Source organism: Natator depressus, chromosome 5 (genome assembly GCF_965152275.1).
Source record: "Natator depressus isolate rNatDep1 chromosome 5, rNatDep2.hap1, whole genome shotgun sequence".
Lineage (NCBI taxonomy): Eukaryota > Metazoa > Chordata > Testudines > Cheloniidae > Natator > Natator depressus.
The window spans coordinates 103,728,078-103,744,481 of record NC_134238.1 but is presented as its reverse complement, the minus strand read 5'-3'; the positions used below and the strand labels follow the sequence as shown (position 1 = coordinate 103,744,481).

Below are 16,404 nucleotides of genomic sequence, written 5' to 3'. Positions count from 1 at the left end.
GCCTTATACAAACTAATATTTAACAAGATACTTGAAAATTTTAGTTGGTGTTATTGTGGGGAAAACAGTTACACTAAGAACTTGCTAGAGATACATGAGATTTGAGGTATAATAATGAAGGAATCAAAGATGATGAAGTCTCGTGCTAAAGTTTTTCCTCAACTTTGTTTTATAGTTTTGAAAAATGCAGGGACCTAGTCACCTCAAGGGATCAAATGATTATGTCAATGTTGCACTTACATGAATAACCACAAAAAATCCCCACAGAGTAGTCATGTAAAAGTGTCTTAACTCTCCTAGAATGAATGATGGACATACTTACTTTACTTCTTAATATTTTAATACAAAATTCTAGATAGAAGTGGTAAATTAGAAGTTGCCCTCAGACCTTCATTTGCATACATGGTTTGTCCTCACAATGTTGCATTGCATAAATGGGGGGAGGGGAGGGGAAGGAAGTGAAATAATATGAAAATGGAACTCTGGTATTCATATCATCTCTTGATAACTGTATACTATTTGCAGTATGTATATTAATTTCTTGTTGAGGGTGAGAACAAACTGTGGATTTTCCTTTGTTATACAATTGTGTTTCAGTTCATGACAATACTGCTGAGAGCTTAGGTTAGTTACTATTCAAAGCATTATAAATAATAATTGATTGGATAAAGTTCTTAAAAATGAATGACCTACTATTTATTAAAACTCTATATTGAAATACTGTACGTAAACCTAAACAACATAACCAATGTCAACATATTCCATATATAAATTGAAATCCATATCCCTCTTTTAGATTTGAGTTACTTCTCTTTCCCCCAACATTGTATCCCCAAATCTTAGAAATAGAGAGTTAAATGAAAGGGAAGGCCACAGAAATCCAAAAACTCCTGAGTGGCCAAAAGTTGAAGATTAAAATCCAAACTCTAATGGATATTTCATTTAAGGAAAATGCCACACAATTATAAAGATAATAGTATACTGTCTGTATCTTTATTGAAAACATGATAAAAGCAAGTAGTCTTCGTGTTAAAGGGAAAATGAAGTCACTCGTCTGTCCCCTGTGCTAAATTATAATAAAAAAATACTTTGGCACAGGGCAATCTTTGCTTGCTTGCTTGAGTATAACTAGGTTTTTTAGGTTTTAAACCTAAAAAAATAAAACTGATAGAGATTAAGGCAGGGAACCAAGTTGTAATATACTCACCATCTAAAATGAAGTGCATCACAGCTGATAATAAGCGTTCTTTCAGGATCTGACTCCTGTACATTCAAATCAACAGAAATTTATGATGATAAATGTAACTGTGCCATCTGCTGATTCCCAGTAAAGTTACACTGGTTAAAGCTCATTGTTAACATGAACTAATCCACAATATTCCCTGCACAGTTTCAAGACTTTGGGAGACTTTTGGCCTCCCAGGCCTGGTTGCCTGATTCAGACAATGAGTCAACTAAAACTCTTAGAATTAGAGCCACGTTTAGACAAATAAATATAAATCAAAAATACTATGTCATAAATAAAATCAAAATTTCACAGGTACATTTCAAACACTGCAAGATATTAAGTTTTAGCTTTTTTGAAATTCAGGCTGCATTCAGTTTTATTAGAACTGAAATTTAAATAATTAAGGCATAGGTTTAAGCTCTCTTCATGTTCTTAGAGAAAGGAATACTTTTAAAGTCTTGGCTGCTTTGAGGGGTTTTTGTTTTTAGGAAATTGTAGAGATCAGGAACTGGCTATCTTGTATCTTCCTGGAACACAGAGTTGTAATTTCACAATCTCCATTTCCATCCTGTTCCTCTGATGTTTCCTCAGGTTCTATAAAATACTCCCACTCTCACCATGGATAGGACATGTTCCATCAACTCTTCCCCACTGAGCTGCATTTCTGGCTGCCTCTGCAGCTTACATAATTTCTTCAAATGCCATAGACCTTTGTAGTCCAAGAACTGAAAAGAACTTGAGAAATATGGTCTCTAATGGAAAAAAAGTTTTCCAAGTATTTGTAGATTCCTTTCACAGACTTCAGTTGCTTTAGAGACGCTGGCTTTCTAGTCAGAAACCAGCAGTGTTACATTGTGGATAGCTTGAAAACCAAAATATATGTAATCCAACTGAGACATCAGACTCATTCTTAACCTTTGCATCTTGTCGTACACTTCAGCAGCATGCATGGCTTCACTTTCAAGCATTTTCATTTATATGATTGCTAGACTTATGTAACAGTGTAAGAAAGGCATTATAAACTCAGAAAAAGAGATAATTTTATCAGCAATATATCCACGGTCAGAGATGAATTTCCAGATCTAAGGGTACATTTCTTTTTGGGGATTGTGTTAAAAAGTAAAACTTGACAGCTGTTCTTCAGAAGTTAATCAATGTTTGGAATAAAGGGCAGTCATTGGATATTACTTTTAGGCAGCAGGCTATTGTATTCTTGTTTTACAAAATCAAGGCATTCACTTCTTGAACCCTCTTTGAGATAGAAAACTCATTAAAACATTTCATTGTTAACCCTTCAGCATCATAGTTGAGAACTTGTATGTGTGCTTAGCTATACTGTGCAAGACATGACATTTGCAGTTAGTTTGCAGAAGGTATGGCTGGTTAGTTTTCAAAGCAGTGAAGACAAAATGAGGCTTTCTGTAGTTCTCTCGTGAACTATAGCAGCTTTTGAAAGATCTTGCCTACACTTTTTTATTAAATCTTTGGAAAAAATATATCTGAATTTTCATCTGCATCATGGTAGAAATCAAGAAATCCTTCATTTTTTGCACTGTATTTTGAAAAGAATCTTACCATTAAAGGTAACCACTTTATATGTCCTTTATTTGACTTCATTTCTAATAAGAATAAGACTTAACTGAATAATAATTGAAAGTGGTTTATTGTTCTTTAGCTTTCCCAAGACCATCTTGGCAGTGTGTTTTTCTTACTGATTATTGTAATCATCCTACATTTTGTTTGCACAATCCATTCACAAGCAGCTATGGTGGTAATACACATCCTGATACTTGCTACTTCAGCTGCTGCTATTTTGTCTTCTCCAATGGAATCTCTATTAGAAAACACTTCAGTGATATTTGGACTTCCATGCAGTTGCCTGCTTATATTTTCCTAATTTCATGTGACATTTGAGGGAACTCACATTTTTGCTTTCCAGACTATGTGCATGCTATGCCACTATTGCCACATTAAGCTAGCTGTGGTCTGAAGTTTTTCATCTCCAAATATGTAAGTTCACTTCATTGTTCTTTTTGAGCATCTAGTCCAGATGTTTAGCTTCCCTTTCATGTTGATATGAGCTTCCAGCCAACCTTTTTGGTAAAATTATATGGAATTTAATACATAGCAGAAATATCATTCCCTATTACCATCGGTAGATTTAGAGAGTAAACTCCATCCAAGCCCACTTAATTTCTGTAGCCCTTTAGTTTTCATTCCTATAAAATTCCATAAGGAATGTTTCTGACTTCCTATGCAAAATACGAGTAGCATAGAACAAGAGTTCTCAAACCAGGAGCCATGGCCTCAGGAGTGTCCACAAAGGCTTTGCAGTGGCCTGGCAGCACAATCTGAGTCTTTCAGAGCTTCTGGCTCAGCTCAGTGTATCTGGGAAGCCCTTACCATAACCATCAGCTTGCCTGCACTGAGCGGAAAGAGGCGTGTCCCCAGCTCTTCAATCCCTCTTACTCCATTGGAAGGAGTGCAGTCGAGGTTAGGATGACACTAAGAAACTCCTCCCTTATTGCTAGTAGAAAACAGGTGTAGATCTGGAGGGTTGCTTAAGTCTCCCCTCAGCCTAGGTAGCTGACCGTAGATAGATTTACAGGTTTCAAGATGCACTGAGATGAACCAGGGAATGCAGCCAATTCTGTGGGAGAGATGGAGGCAAAAATGGGCAACTTGACCAACCAAACCAAAATCACTCTATCATTAATTCTATCAAAGTACATTTTACTCTGAGTGCAAAGACATAACATAACCTGTCTGTTCTGTTACAGTGTTAAAGAGGGAAAAAATGAACTTCCCAGGTACTGAGAACATTTTGGCATCTTGTCGAGGCCAGTGTAATGCAAGGAACATTGCCCCTGGGATTCAGGACAATCATTCAAAATTTGGTTCAGTTGATAACTCTGAGGGTTCTCAGAAGTAGGGGGTAAACAGGAGATAATTTATTTATTAGATAACATATTAAAACGGTAGCACCAGTGGTAAACCCTGTTTACCAGGCATGCATGTGATTGTAGAGAGAAGTAGGGGACAGGGGAACCTGTAGAAGGCAGAGAAGGCATTCCAAACTTTTGTTCAGTTAGGTGACAAAATTTTTAACTAGGGTCATCCAGGTGCATCATTGCTTTGATATTTATATATAGTGTGTAGTGTAGAGACAATCAGTATTATGACTACTATTATGACTGCCTTACACATATAAATGGGCAAGTCTGTCCCAGTCAGGGGACTCTTCTGGGTATGTGGGGGAAACCAATCGGATGTTTTGCCGTAGGACAACTTTAAGTGCTGTTAATTATCCGTGGTGGTTGTGATAGCTCACATTTGCTGTATCAGAGGCAGTAAGTTGATCTGGATTGATCTGGCATTAAATAAAATAGGCGCAGACAGCCAGGTCTTGAGCTATGTCTAATTAGAATGTAAAAATAAGTTGTTAAAACAGAAAACCTCCCCTCCCCTCACACTTCCCCAGCTTGGGATTCAGCACAATTTTGTGTCAAATGGGTTTGGAGTCCTGCCTTTCCAATGGCATTCTCATCTGTATGCCTTCCAGTCAGCACTCTTATTGCCCTTCCTCTGAGCACCATGAGGTAGATGCTAAATTTGAGTTAATCCCTTGTTTACCAGGAACTAGGTAGTATCTCTGGACCTTGTCACAGAAGATTATATACTTATACTAAGTGTTCCAGATATGAAGGAAATAACTTGTGCAACCTACGTTCATTCTAAATTAGGCTTGGCAAGCTGGTCAATTGACTAGTCAAATAATGTCAATTGACCAGACAATTACCATCTGTTATTAGACCACAGTCAGACATTGTCAAATATCCCAGCAAAAGTATTCCAGCAAAAATGCCCTGATGGAGGCAGTGGCCTACTTTTTTGATTGCATCATGGTGCCATTCTTTTATTTTTTGATAACTTCATTTAATCATGTTTCACGTTTTTCTGAGTTAAAAAAACCTCAAGTAACTTCCCCCGCCTCTAATTAATCAGAAGTAACTATCTAAGGCTAAGCATTTCGGAGAAATAGTCTTACTGGTTTTTGTTTCTAATAAATTAGTGCATTAAAATATTTGAAAATTTTTGACAATATTTGACCACTAGCCAATTATTTTTGGTCTGATGAAATGCCCAGCCCTATTCAAAATGTAAAAAAAAATTACAGCTGAATGAGAAACGGTTTTCGTGTCTTGGGAATTTTTTTTTTTTTTTTTGAGATTTCAAAACAGCACAAACAGTCAAAATCTCAAAAAAATTCATGAACCAACAATCCAAAAAAATTTCAGTTTGGGTTGATCAAAATATTTTTAATTGATAGTTTTAAAATTTTTCCTTTGGATTTCAACACTTATATATATTTTCTTTTTTTACTACAAGTAGCTGAAATTTCAAAACAAAAGTCATTTCAAACAAAAAAACCATTTTTTTGTTTTGAAAATGTTGAAATGGTTCCATTTTCTTTTTTGAAAAAAGAAATTCATTGAAACTGATCCTTTACTGAAGATAGTTTCAGTTTTGACAAATTGGCATTTTCTGACCAAAAAAATTTGGGGTTTTTTCCCCCAAAAGGCTCCTGACCAGGTCAAACCACAGTACTTGAAACCATTAAATAAAATATCTGTCTTTTGGGAAGGATTCCTGAAGAATGACATGGTTATTCCAGTTTTGTTTTGACATAACTAAGGTATCTATTTTCCACCAACAAGGATGGTTTTCCATTACCAATAAAACTGAATTTTGATCTTCCCCACCCCTCATGTGTTAGCTTTTGAGTATTGCAAGGAAAGAAAAGTAACATACTTTACTGTGAAATAACCACTTAAACATTTTTACAATTTCTAAAGAATGACATTTGACTGAATTTGTCATGTGGAAGTCATACTTTTATAACAGAGGTTCGAAGCCTGTCATTTTTAAAAGGAATAGAACAAGACATAGGAGAACCAAAGGATGGTGCTTCCGCTTCTGTTGTTTTTTCTGTGATTGTGTGTCAGCCGGAAGAATGACTTATCTGATCATTCTAGTTCTTAACAGCTTCAGAAAGCTAGGTCAAACAGGGATAGGCCCCAGTCCTCAGATTTCTTGGAGGATTTCATTGCAAGGGATTAAGGAATATAAGATTAAACCTCCAGAGAGAGATCTCCAGAGGTCTTAGATTCATTTCCCTTATTAGAACAAAGACATGTGGGACCACTGATTTCCAAGAAAACCTAGCTGCCTGCTTAGCTGCCAGGGCACATGACGATCAAGAACCTGGTTAATAATAGCTACTTCTCTTACTTTGGTGAACAACCAAACACTGATATATTTAAAAATATAAAGTTTAATAAAATAAAAAATAAAAAAAAATAATTCAATAATCTATCTTTTCACTAATTTGTGGGGTATGAGGTCCCATATATTTGACTCTGATTTTACTCTGCTGACCTTTGCTATAAGAGCAGTTGCATTTAGCAATTAGTTATGCTTATTTTAAGTACTCAGTTGCAGTATATTTGAAATTATTATTGCTTGGTATTTTTTTAAAAATTGTGGATAGCATTCACAGTATAATGGCTTTCAATCCAGAGGGTGTATTTCTATCAAACCAATCTCCATATTCCAAAATCAGAGATTTTAAAGCTATCATCAAGATTCAGCTTGACACAGCTTGTCTGGATATTTATAATAGTAGACGTTTAGAACTATTGATCTTTAAGAATTCCATTTTGTGTTGTGCATTTTTAACTTAAAATAGCAGAACTTGCTAATATATACTTTTTTCTTTATTTTTTTCTCTCAAGAGCTGAAATACAACTTACAATTTCACTTTATTTGAATGGCTAATTGTTAAGCTCCTGAACATATACAAACCTAATTTTTTTCTAAAGTGACTAGAGATTTTAGGTGCATCAGATTTTGCATACTCAACTTGAGAACCCACCCTCAGAAAATCAGGCCCCTTTAAGATGCTTCTGGGTTGGGAGCCCAAAACCCACCCCACCCCAAATCAACATTTCATGTCTCATTTGTTAGCAGAATTATTGATCCATGCATAAATTTAGTAGCATTAAAAGTAACTGCTGTATAATAATTGGTGTTTTTCACTGTGGGCAACAAATTCAGGAGCAGACACACATTGTGTTACGAGAGAGACATTCTTGGCGTCTCTAAAGCTATAAAGTATGTTATTAACTACAGCTCATGTGCCTTGCCCACTGCTCTGACCACATCACCCCTTTTTACATATCACTTCACTCGTTCCATATGCTCTTCCTCCCTCCTTGATCTCACTTGCAAGGTTCTGCACTGTTCTACCCTGTCTGCATCTCATACTGATAGTCAGCCACTCTCCTATTCAGGATTTATGCTCTGCCAATTCCTTCTCCCTCCATGCCTTTCTTATTCCCATTTCACAAATGCTTCCACAAGTGTCTTGTCCTATGCCGCCATCAGCATACCCCTGGAATGCCCTCCTTGATCCTGTGTGCCTCTTTCAATTCCCTCTTTAAAACCAATCTTTTCCCACAATCAAACATTGATAATCTTTGATTCCCTTTAATCTATTTAAAATACATTAACATGTAATAATAAAATAAAATACTCTTCAAGAACTAATGATGAATAATGCACTGTCCAAAACCTTACAACCTAGAAGCCACCTTTACTTCCGTGGTCTGTACTCTGTGATACTAGAGTCTGCCAGTTCCTCCTTTAACACTGATAAATGTTATTTGGGAGATCAGAAAAGAGAGAGTGAGCGTGTGGAAAGTAGTGCATAATTGCCAGCCCCACCTCAGCACTTCATTTGGGCATTCCTTGTGGAAGAGACCATGCTATTACTCAATATGTAAATTACCATACACACTTATGATGCTAGATTAAAAGTTCTATTGATAGTAATAGTAATAATAAATACATTATTTATGACGCCATGAAATGGCACTTCATCCATCAAAATCCCTTATTTTGACTATATTTTGTTGTTTTGATCAATTTGTAACTGAAGTTTACAAAGAGCTTATTTTTCTTGGGCTCCTATTCTGCATCAGGATGGGCTAATGCAATCCTCTAAACCCAGGGGCACAAGGACTAATTATACATTTTAAATGAATCAAGCCATTTCTGACATCTGTTAATTTTTACTAGAAGTGAAGCCATTCAAAATACAGCATGATTTGTTTTGTAAATCTGCAGTTTGTATTTCCCTTAGGGAACTTTTCCTGCAAGATGCTGGGCATCCTCAATTTCCATTGATTTAATTGGTAGTTGATTCTTTCAGTTTCTTGCAGGAGGAGGCCCTTACAGGGAAAAATGACTTGACTAATGCTTTTTTAGCGTCAACTGCTGGAAAGACAATATGTTGAGACTACGCTAAAAAAAAGAAAGGAAAGTGTTGTAACTATTCTAGTGGTTGGAGGGCGGGGGGAGGGGGGAGAGGAAGTGTAGCTTCTGAAAAATCCAGTTTGGAATACAAACAAAGTAACAGGAAGAACATTGCTAGGTAAATGACGTGCTCTCAGGGTACATGAAAAAGTCAACAGGAAACTATTAGCAGTAGGTGGTAAATCTTTACAGTAAACTAATTTTCAAATTAAAAACTCCATTTGTAAGAGGTGAGCAGTGATATGTTCATTTGTAAAGGATTTGCATCTTTTACCTGTCTTAATAATTTAATGACTGTAGTGTTAGTTTAGTCTGAGTTTGAGTTTGCTAACAGAACTTGACATAGAAGCCTTGGTGAAGAGGCTTGATTGGTTCTGTTACCATGGCAACATGGATGAATGGAAGAATGATTTCCTTTAGGAACCCTTCCTAAAAGCTGTTTTGTACCCTATAACGATATCTCTAGATTGCCATCCCTTGTGAGAGATGAACGGAGATCACATCATGGGTCAACTTTGTTCCTTGTGTTTAATAGATTATCCTCAGCAATCAAAAGACTGCATTGCTCTTCTTTTTTGTTTGTGGAGCTGAACCAATTCCATTCTCTCGTATATACTTATGATAGGAAACTTGGCTAGACCTTTGTATTTTGAAACAAAGAATAAACTAGAGCTATACCAAAAATCATATTGTTTTAAAAATGTCTCTAATAGCTAATGTTTGTTATAGATTTAGAATTCTTGATTTATCTCTTCATTTATCCCTCCATTTGTGAATCTTTTATGCTGTGCCGTGCTATTGTCTTGGGAAATCTGAAATATTAACTAGCAAGTGGAACAGTTCAATGCTCTGTTTAAGAGCTGGAGATCTTGTTTAGTATTATGTAGTCTCGGTAAAACCGAAGGCTCAGTATACAGATTCCCTTTGTTAAAGAGTGAAAGTGTGCTCCATTAATAGAACAGTTTTGAACGGGAAAAATAAATCAAATTAGTTAAGTACCACCATGGGGTACTTTCCAGTGGCTAATACAGTCAAATGGTTATTTAAATTGGATTATATAATAACACAACAATACGTCTTGTTCATGGTGTTTTAGTAATAAGGAATAAATTTATAATTTCTCCATTCATGCACCTTGGTGTAGTAGATACTTCAGTTTGAAAAGAAAGATGATGGCATTTATTTCTTTCTTTTAGTCATCTGTGATTGATACAAAGGAGATTGTTTATTAATAATATTGTTTTGTGTTAATGAACTACAGTACTTTTCTGTCTCTGTAAAGCCTTAATTTTGATAAATCTTTTCAGAGAGCAGATTTTACGACCACAGTAAAAAGAGATGCAAAAAGTTCACTTGACTCTGTATGATAGCAAAGGAAATCCTTGTCCTTATTTCTGATAGCTTGAACAAGTGTATTTGTTTTTACCTTTTGAAGAGTTATTTACTTTTATGAAAACTTGAGATTCATTTTTAAAGAAGAGAGACTGTAGAAGAAAGATTTGGAACAAGTGAGTATGTCATACAGAAGAGACCACCAGATCATCTAGTCTGGCCTCCAGTATATCGGAGGCCACCAACACCACCCAGCACCCTCGCACTAAACCCAAATAATTTAAATTAGACCAAACGATTATAGCACGCAGGGCACTAGACAGCTATATGTGACAGGCTGAAAATAGGAGGGACCAGGGTGCACAAGTGTCAGAGGCCTTTGCAATGGCAGGGAAGAGATTAAGTGATATATATTCTGGTAATCTTGGCAGGTGACCTGCACCCATACACTGCAGGAGGCAGCAAAAAACCCACACGGTCACTGCCCTCTGATGTTTCAAGGGGTTGAGGAGAGAAAGCTGTCATCTTTTGCAGGCTGCATAACATTTCATGGTGGAAAGGAATTTGTCTGTTCTAGAACAAGGCGAGCTGGACAGCAGATAAAATAAGGCTAACATGAAAAAGCATGACCGTAGTACTAGTACCATTGTCTTTCCAAAGATAATGGGAAAAAGGAGATGTAGGAGAGGCTAATGTTAGTTGTAGTTGAACAAAGAATTATTGAGATTTTTAGCACCAACTAAAACAGAGCCAGGAGAAGTATAGGCCACAGTGATTGGCCCATATATTTGAAAGGAATTTATTAGACCAGAAAAGAGGCTTATACAAAGCCTAAGAATTGTGGCTGAAACCATTGTCTGAAGAGACTTAGCTCCCTTTTTCTTTCTTAAACACTTCCAGTGAATTTTTAAATATATGGTTTTTCTTCATTTGTTTTTCCTTCTATGTAGTAGGGCTCAGTCCAATTTATATTTAATTCTTTACTTATATTTGTGCATTAGTAGAATACTAGGATTTCCCTACAAATCATCCTTGGCATTCAACTTTATTCCCTGTGTTACATAGGTAGCAAAGCATGGGCTTTAAGTAATTGTTGCTTAAAAAAAAATTGCACCTTGTAAAGTCTTAGGTGATCAAAAACATTTTTGTGCATGTTTTATTTTCAAATTTATGACTAGTTTAAATGTTACAGCTACATTGATATTTTGGTGTTGAATTGTAGCGTAATTTTAAGAAGCTAGGAAACTGTAGCAGCCTTTCCTGTAAAGAAAGATCATCTTTATTTTAAGGTTTATTCATTCTTACTGTTGAGCAGTCCTGTAGAAACACAGAGCCCTTTGTAACAGCTGTCAAAAAATCATTTGTGCTTCTCTTCTGTAACCATGCAGTGTTTATACTTCTGCATATAGTCAAGGTCTCCCTACTTTCACTCCAATTATTTTGGGATTTGGGGGATTACCTCATTCCTTTTATAATTTGTTCATGCAGCTCTATTACTTTATGTAATACAGGGTTATATTAAATTGCTACAAGTTTGAAGGTGCCAATAACATTGTGCAGACTAGGGGTCCCTTAAACCACCAGTTACTTGCAGCAGCAGCAGCAGCCTAGAAAGGCCTGAAAAATGCACTTGCCATATACATATTTATAATCCACAATTTTTCCCCTTGGTATGTTTCTGTAATCACTGGGGGAATGTGCATCCCAGCTGGAAATTAAATAATACACTTACATGAAATACCTACTATGAAAAAAATGACTAAGAACACTGATTAATTAGATCATTATACAAATAACCTTACGGCAATAAATACCCACTGTGTGGCAGAAAGACATATGTTTATCATAGTCAGCTGGGGCACACTTGGGGCACAGTGACAGATAAATTGGTCCACATTGTCTTACCACACAGCTGTCATTGCAGCACTGATAGCAGGTGATAGTTCTGCAAGTGTATGTCAAATCTGTGCTTATCTGTTTTGACATCTGTTGATGGAAGCTCTCTCTTCTGTTTGATCTAGACAATGACCTTGATATTCCTTATGAACAGTAAAGGCCCACAATTGTTGTTTTAAGAAGAAAGAAGTCATAGCTTGTGCCTCACACCTGTCATATCAAATTATCAGACAGCAACTGATAATAAAACTAACATTGGCACATTTAAATAGATCCTATGATTGCATCAAATCTCTTGGATTTGTTTACTTATTGAGATTACACCTTGCTATCTTGCTAAATTTCATGCAGGTGAGGTAATCAGTTACCATAGTTAGAGCTCCCTGTTTCTCAAAAATGCAAAATAACACAAAATGAAATGAAAAATTTACCCCACAGCAGTGGCTCCTGTGGCTCCTGGCCTGCATGGCTGCACCTGAATCATGGGGTCAGAGTGCCAGTCAGGTTTGGCCCATCCACCCCTCTGTCATGATGAGGGGGAGGAGGGCAGCAGTGAGCTAATCTGAGTAAGTGGTATGTAACCTGGCGCATGGGGTTGCAGTTCCACTCTCTCAAAGATGGCCTAACCAGCCTCTCCCTCCATCATAACGGGGGGGGGGGGGAGAATGGGGGAGGAGGGCGTGCATTGTGACCCTGCATGCGAGGTTGCAATGCCCGACTGGGGAACTGGGCCCAGCCCTGTGGGACAGGAGCTGTTGCTGTGGGGTGAGCTCCCCCTCCAACCACTCCTCAGGAGGAGCCAACCGTCCCTCCCCCCCCGCAAACCTCCCACATCACCAGGGACAGGGCAGGACCCTCCCCTCCCTCCGCAGGGCCTCCTGTGGTAAAATAAAATAAATTTCCCCAAAATATAAAATGAAAAATTGTTTAGGCCCCACCCCCATTGCTCTCTCTTCTACCCCTTTCCCCCCCTCGTTTGCTGGATTGTCTCCACTTCTCTCCTCCTTACCCTCCAGCTGGACTCCCTCTGCTCTAGGGCTGGAACGGGAGGTGTTGTAGTCTGACAAGGAGTCTGCCTGGAGGTAGGAGGTGTCCCTGGCTGAGCAGGGGCTAGGGTTAATGACCGGGCACCTGCCCTCCTGCAGTAAACAGACTTTTCATGTCCGGTCAGTACATCTGACCGGACACTGCTAGGTCCCCTTTTCAACCGGACTTTCAGTCAAAAACTGGGCATCTGGCAACCCTACTGGGTCGCCAGTGGTAAATTGGTTTAAGAAATAGGGTCTTGGAGACAATTTTTAAAGTAAAATAAACCTTTCCTCCCTCTCCTTAAACCAGTGCCATTTTTCCTTAGGAGTGATTTTTGACACCAGCCTAAGATTCTAATGGGGATTACGAATACTTTGATTGTTTTGGTTCAGTCACCCGTATGGGCAGTAGGCCACAAATCTAACAATGCAATATACTGTAAAACTAAATAAATTCAAACCCATCTCTTATTTGGGTCTCTGATTAAAACTCAGGAAGGCTATAGGTTAAAACACAAAGCCTGATTCAACATTGTTGCTCTTGTTTATTCTGATATAACTAGAGTTATCTAGTGTAAATGGAGAATAACTCAGTGGTGAAATAGTCTTTAAAATGTATCCATGTGTTAATCTTTTCATCATTTGCATTCTACCTTCAGTCTGGTTTAAGAGTTCTAAGGGGCTATTACCATAATACTTTGCTGACATTGGATTCACGTATAAACAATCCTATAATTTAGTTATCATTGAGGAGTCTCAGATCATGCCATCATGGAAACAGATTCTTTTTCATCTTTAGAGAAGAGGTGAACTACGTAGTTCAGGCATGTGGACTGAATGCGGTAGGTAAGATTAAGGCCTGTAGCAAATAGAAAACTATTTCCATAGCACCAATAAAATCAAACAATTAAGTTAGGAACTCCATAATCCAAAAAAGCCTCTTTTTGGAGTGATTTCAAGTTCATTTGCAGTTTCCAAATATAATTACCTATTTAGAAACAGTAATACTTTCTAAATAGTGTTATAATTCTCCCCTAATATGTAGTTGTTTTGTTTGTTTGATTATAGTGATTATGGTGTTCATTAGTACTGACTGGTTAGGTGCTGTGGTTCAAACACACTGCGTTGTGAATATGCAGAACTTCTATTTTAATCTTTTTTCCAATCCCTTTAATGTGAGTAGATTTTTTTTTTAACAGGAATACATTTGTCACTGTAGTTGTGACTTGCTTTTGTGATAGAATTAGGGTTATATTTACATTCATTACAGAGTATCAGCAGAAGTATATTTATAACAGGATCACAAAGGCATTCAGTGTGAAACAAATGTGGGCAACCTATGTTGAACCATTAATTTGAGCAATGTTTTTTGTCATGTTTTCATTAGTACTAGAACTATCTTTTCTATAAAGTACCTATAATCAGATGGCATATGTTTAAAATAAAATTCTGAAAAAAAAATTCAGCTTTTTATGGAAGAAAGGCCTTACACTTTATTCATCAGTACAGAAACCTTCATTTCAAATATCTAGTGATGTTAAACACGTACAGAAATTTTTGGAAAGCTTGGGTCAAAACTTGTTTTGGGTTTATTAATAGTCTTGAATAATATACAACATGTTTAGCTGCATGACTCAAAATGCCACATTTTAAAAGGAAAAGCTAGAGGATGCATGTTGCTTTAGTTTAAATCATTAGTGATGCTCTGATGCTACAGCATAATGTTTAATCTTGCAGTTATATATGACTGGAATGTACATGGAGAAAAATGTGAATACTTGCAATTCACATTTTAAACCCAATTTACTGGTAGAAGGAAACATTGGTGTTTTAATTCTAAGTGTAAAAGTTTGACTTTAAGTGTAAATTACTTATCAATAACTAGTTTAAAAATATGAAACAAAAATATTGAAATCCGTTGTTGATAGTATCTCCAAACAGCAAATGAGAGCATTTTACAATTCTGGAGAAAGATAGGTAGGTGAGACCTTATAAATAAAGAACTAAACAGGAGATATGTAATTAGAAACAATTATAGTACATCCATTAACCAAAGTTTCTTTTTGTTCTCCAAAGTTCTGCTGAGTTCTTCATTATGTTCCAAAGTCTCCAAACTCACAGCATGCTGAAAATCTGCTTTCTACCTTCCCTAAACTTGGTTAGCAAAGAGTGGCAGGTTATGCTGCAAGGGTTGGATCCATACCCTCATTGAAGTTAGTGGAAAGGCTCCCGTTAACTTCAGTGGTCTGTGCATCAGGCCCAAAGTGAAGAAATAGCTAGTTAGCAGTCTTTGAAACAGACTTTATGCTGAAAATGTAATTAAATGAAGGAGCATTTTTCAGTGGGGGACTTGTAGAGTAAATAAGACTGAAAGAAACTCATTACAAAATACATGTGACCATGAAAGAAAAATTGTTGACTTAACCTTAAATTAAGCTTAATAAAGCTGTTTGTTTCTTCTACATAGTCATTATTGACAATGGGGGTGGAACTTATAAAAACAGATAATTACTGGAGGTTTTTGTTGGTTGCAAATTTTTTGAATTAACAATATGTCACCTTGCAAATTTGTGATGGTAATAACAAATGTAAACCAAGTCTGACTGCACAGGAACATTAAAGGGGATTATTTAAAGTAACATTTTTGTAGGAACTACATGTTCCATGCTCTCCATGATTTATCCCGCACCCCACTCCAGTCTTATCACTGGACTACTGTATATATCTGTTTTCTTCCTAATCCCACAGCTATCTACACTTCACATGCGGTTAGTAAAGTGGGACAGTAGTGTCAACCTCCTGCTAAGGTCACAGTCAATCCTATTCCATTAATAAAGTAACAGGGTGTACAGAGCGTGGTGTTGATGCCATTCAGCTTCTGGGTCCCAGGTCTGTCACTTCTACAGCGCAGGGTTCATTGATGAAGAGGCTAAGCAACTGAAGTACCAAAACTTAGGGCTTAGGTATGGTAATTCAACACTGATGCAAAGCTACTGGGTATCTCTGTTGTCATGACATTAAAATAAGAGGAGAATAAAGACTGGTGGATTCAGAAATTAGGACCCAGATCTCTGAGACCCAGATCTTCTGATTCTCAGTATAACCACTAAGACAACACTTACTCTGTCTGCACTGGCATGCTCCGTTCCCTTACAGACCTTATGAATATGTGTCATCCCCATAGTGACTGAGCATGCTCCAGTGGCTGGAACATGTTGATGAGGAAGAGTTGTGAGAAATACTGGGACTGGAACCAAGAAAGGCTGGAGGGGCCAGGGCAGAAGGGGTTAGTCTTGGGAGGGGCAGATAGTCTGTAACCCCCAGAGCACAGTCCTCTCAGAATCTTAAACAGAACCCAGGATTCTCAAATCATTATGCATCAGTGGTCTGACTGGCAAAGTGCTGAGCACTCACAACTGCAACTAAAGTCAGTGGAGCTGTACTCAGTATTTAAAGTGCTATACAATAATAAGTTGTCTGAAAAATCAGGCCATAGGCATCTCCTATTGGGCACCCAAAATTAGTGGATACTGGATATTTTTA

At 37.2% G+C, this 16,404-nt stretch overlaps 1 protein-coding gene across 45 annotated transcripts in view; it reads left to right on the top strand.

Moving 5' to 3' along the window:
• The window catches only part of PTPRD (protein tyrosine phosphatase receptor type D), a 1,647,138-nt gene that overhangs the window by 1,178,773 nt on the left and 451,961 nt on the right, over positions 1-16,404 (top strand). The gene's annotated exons all lie outside the window — the stretch shown is intronic.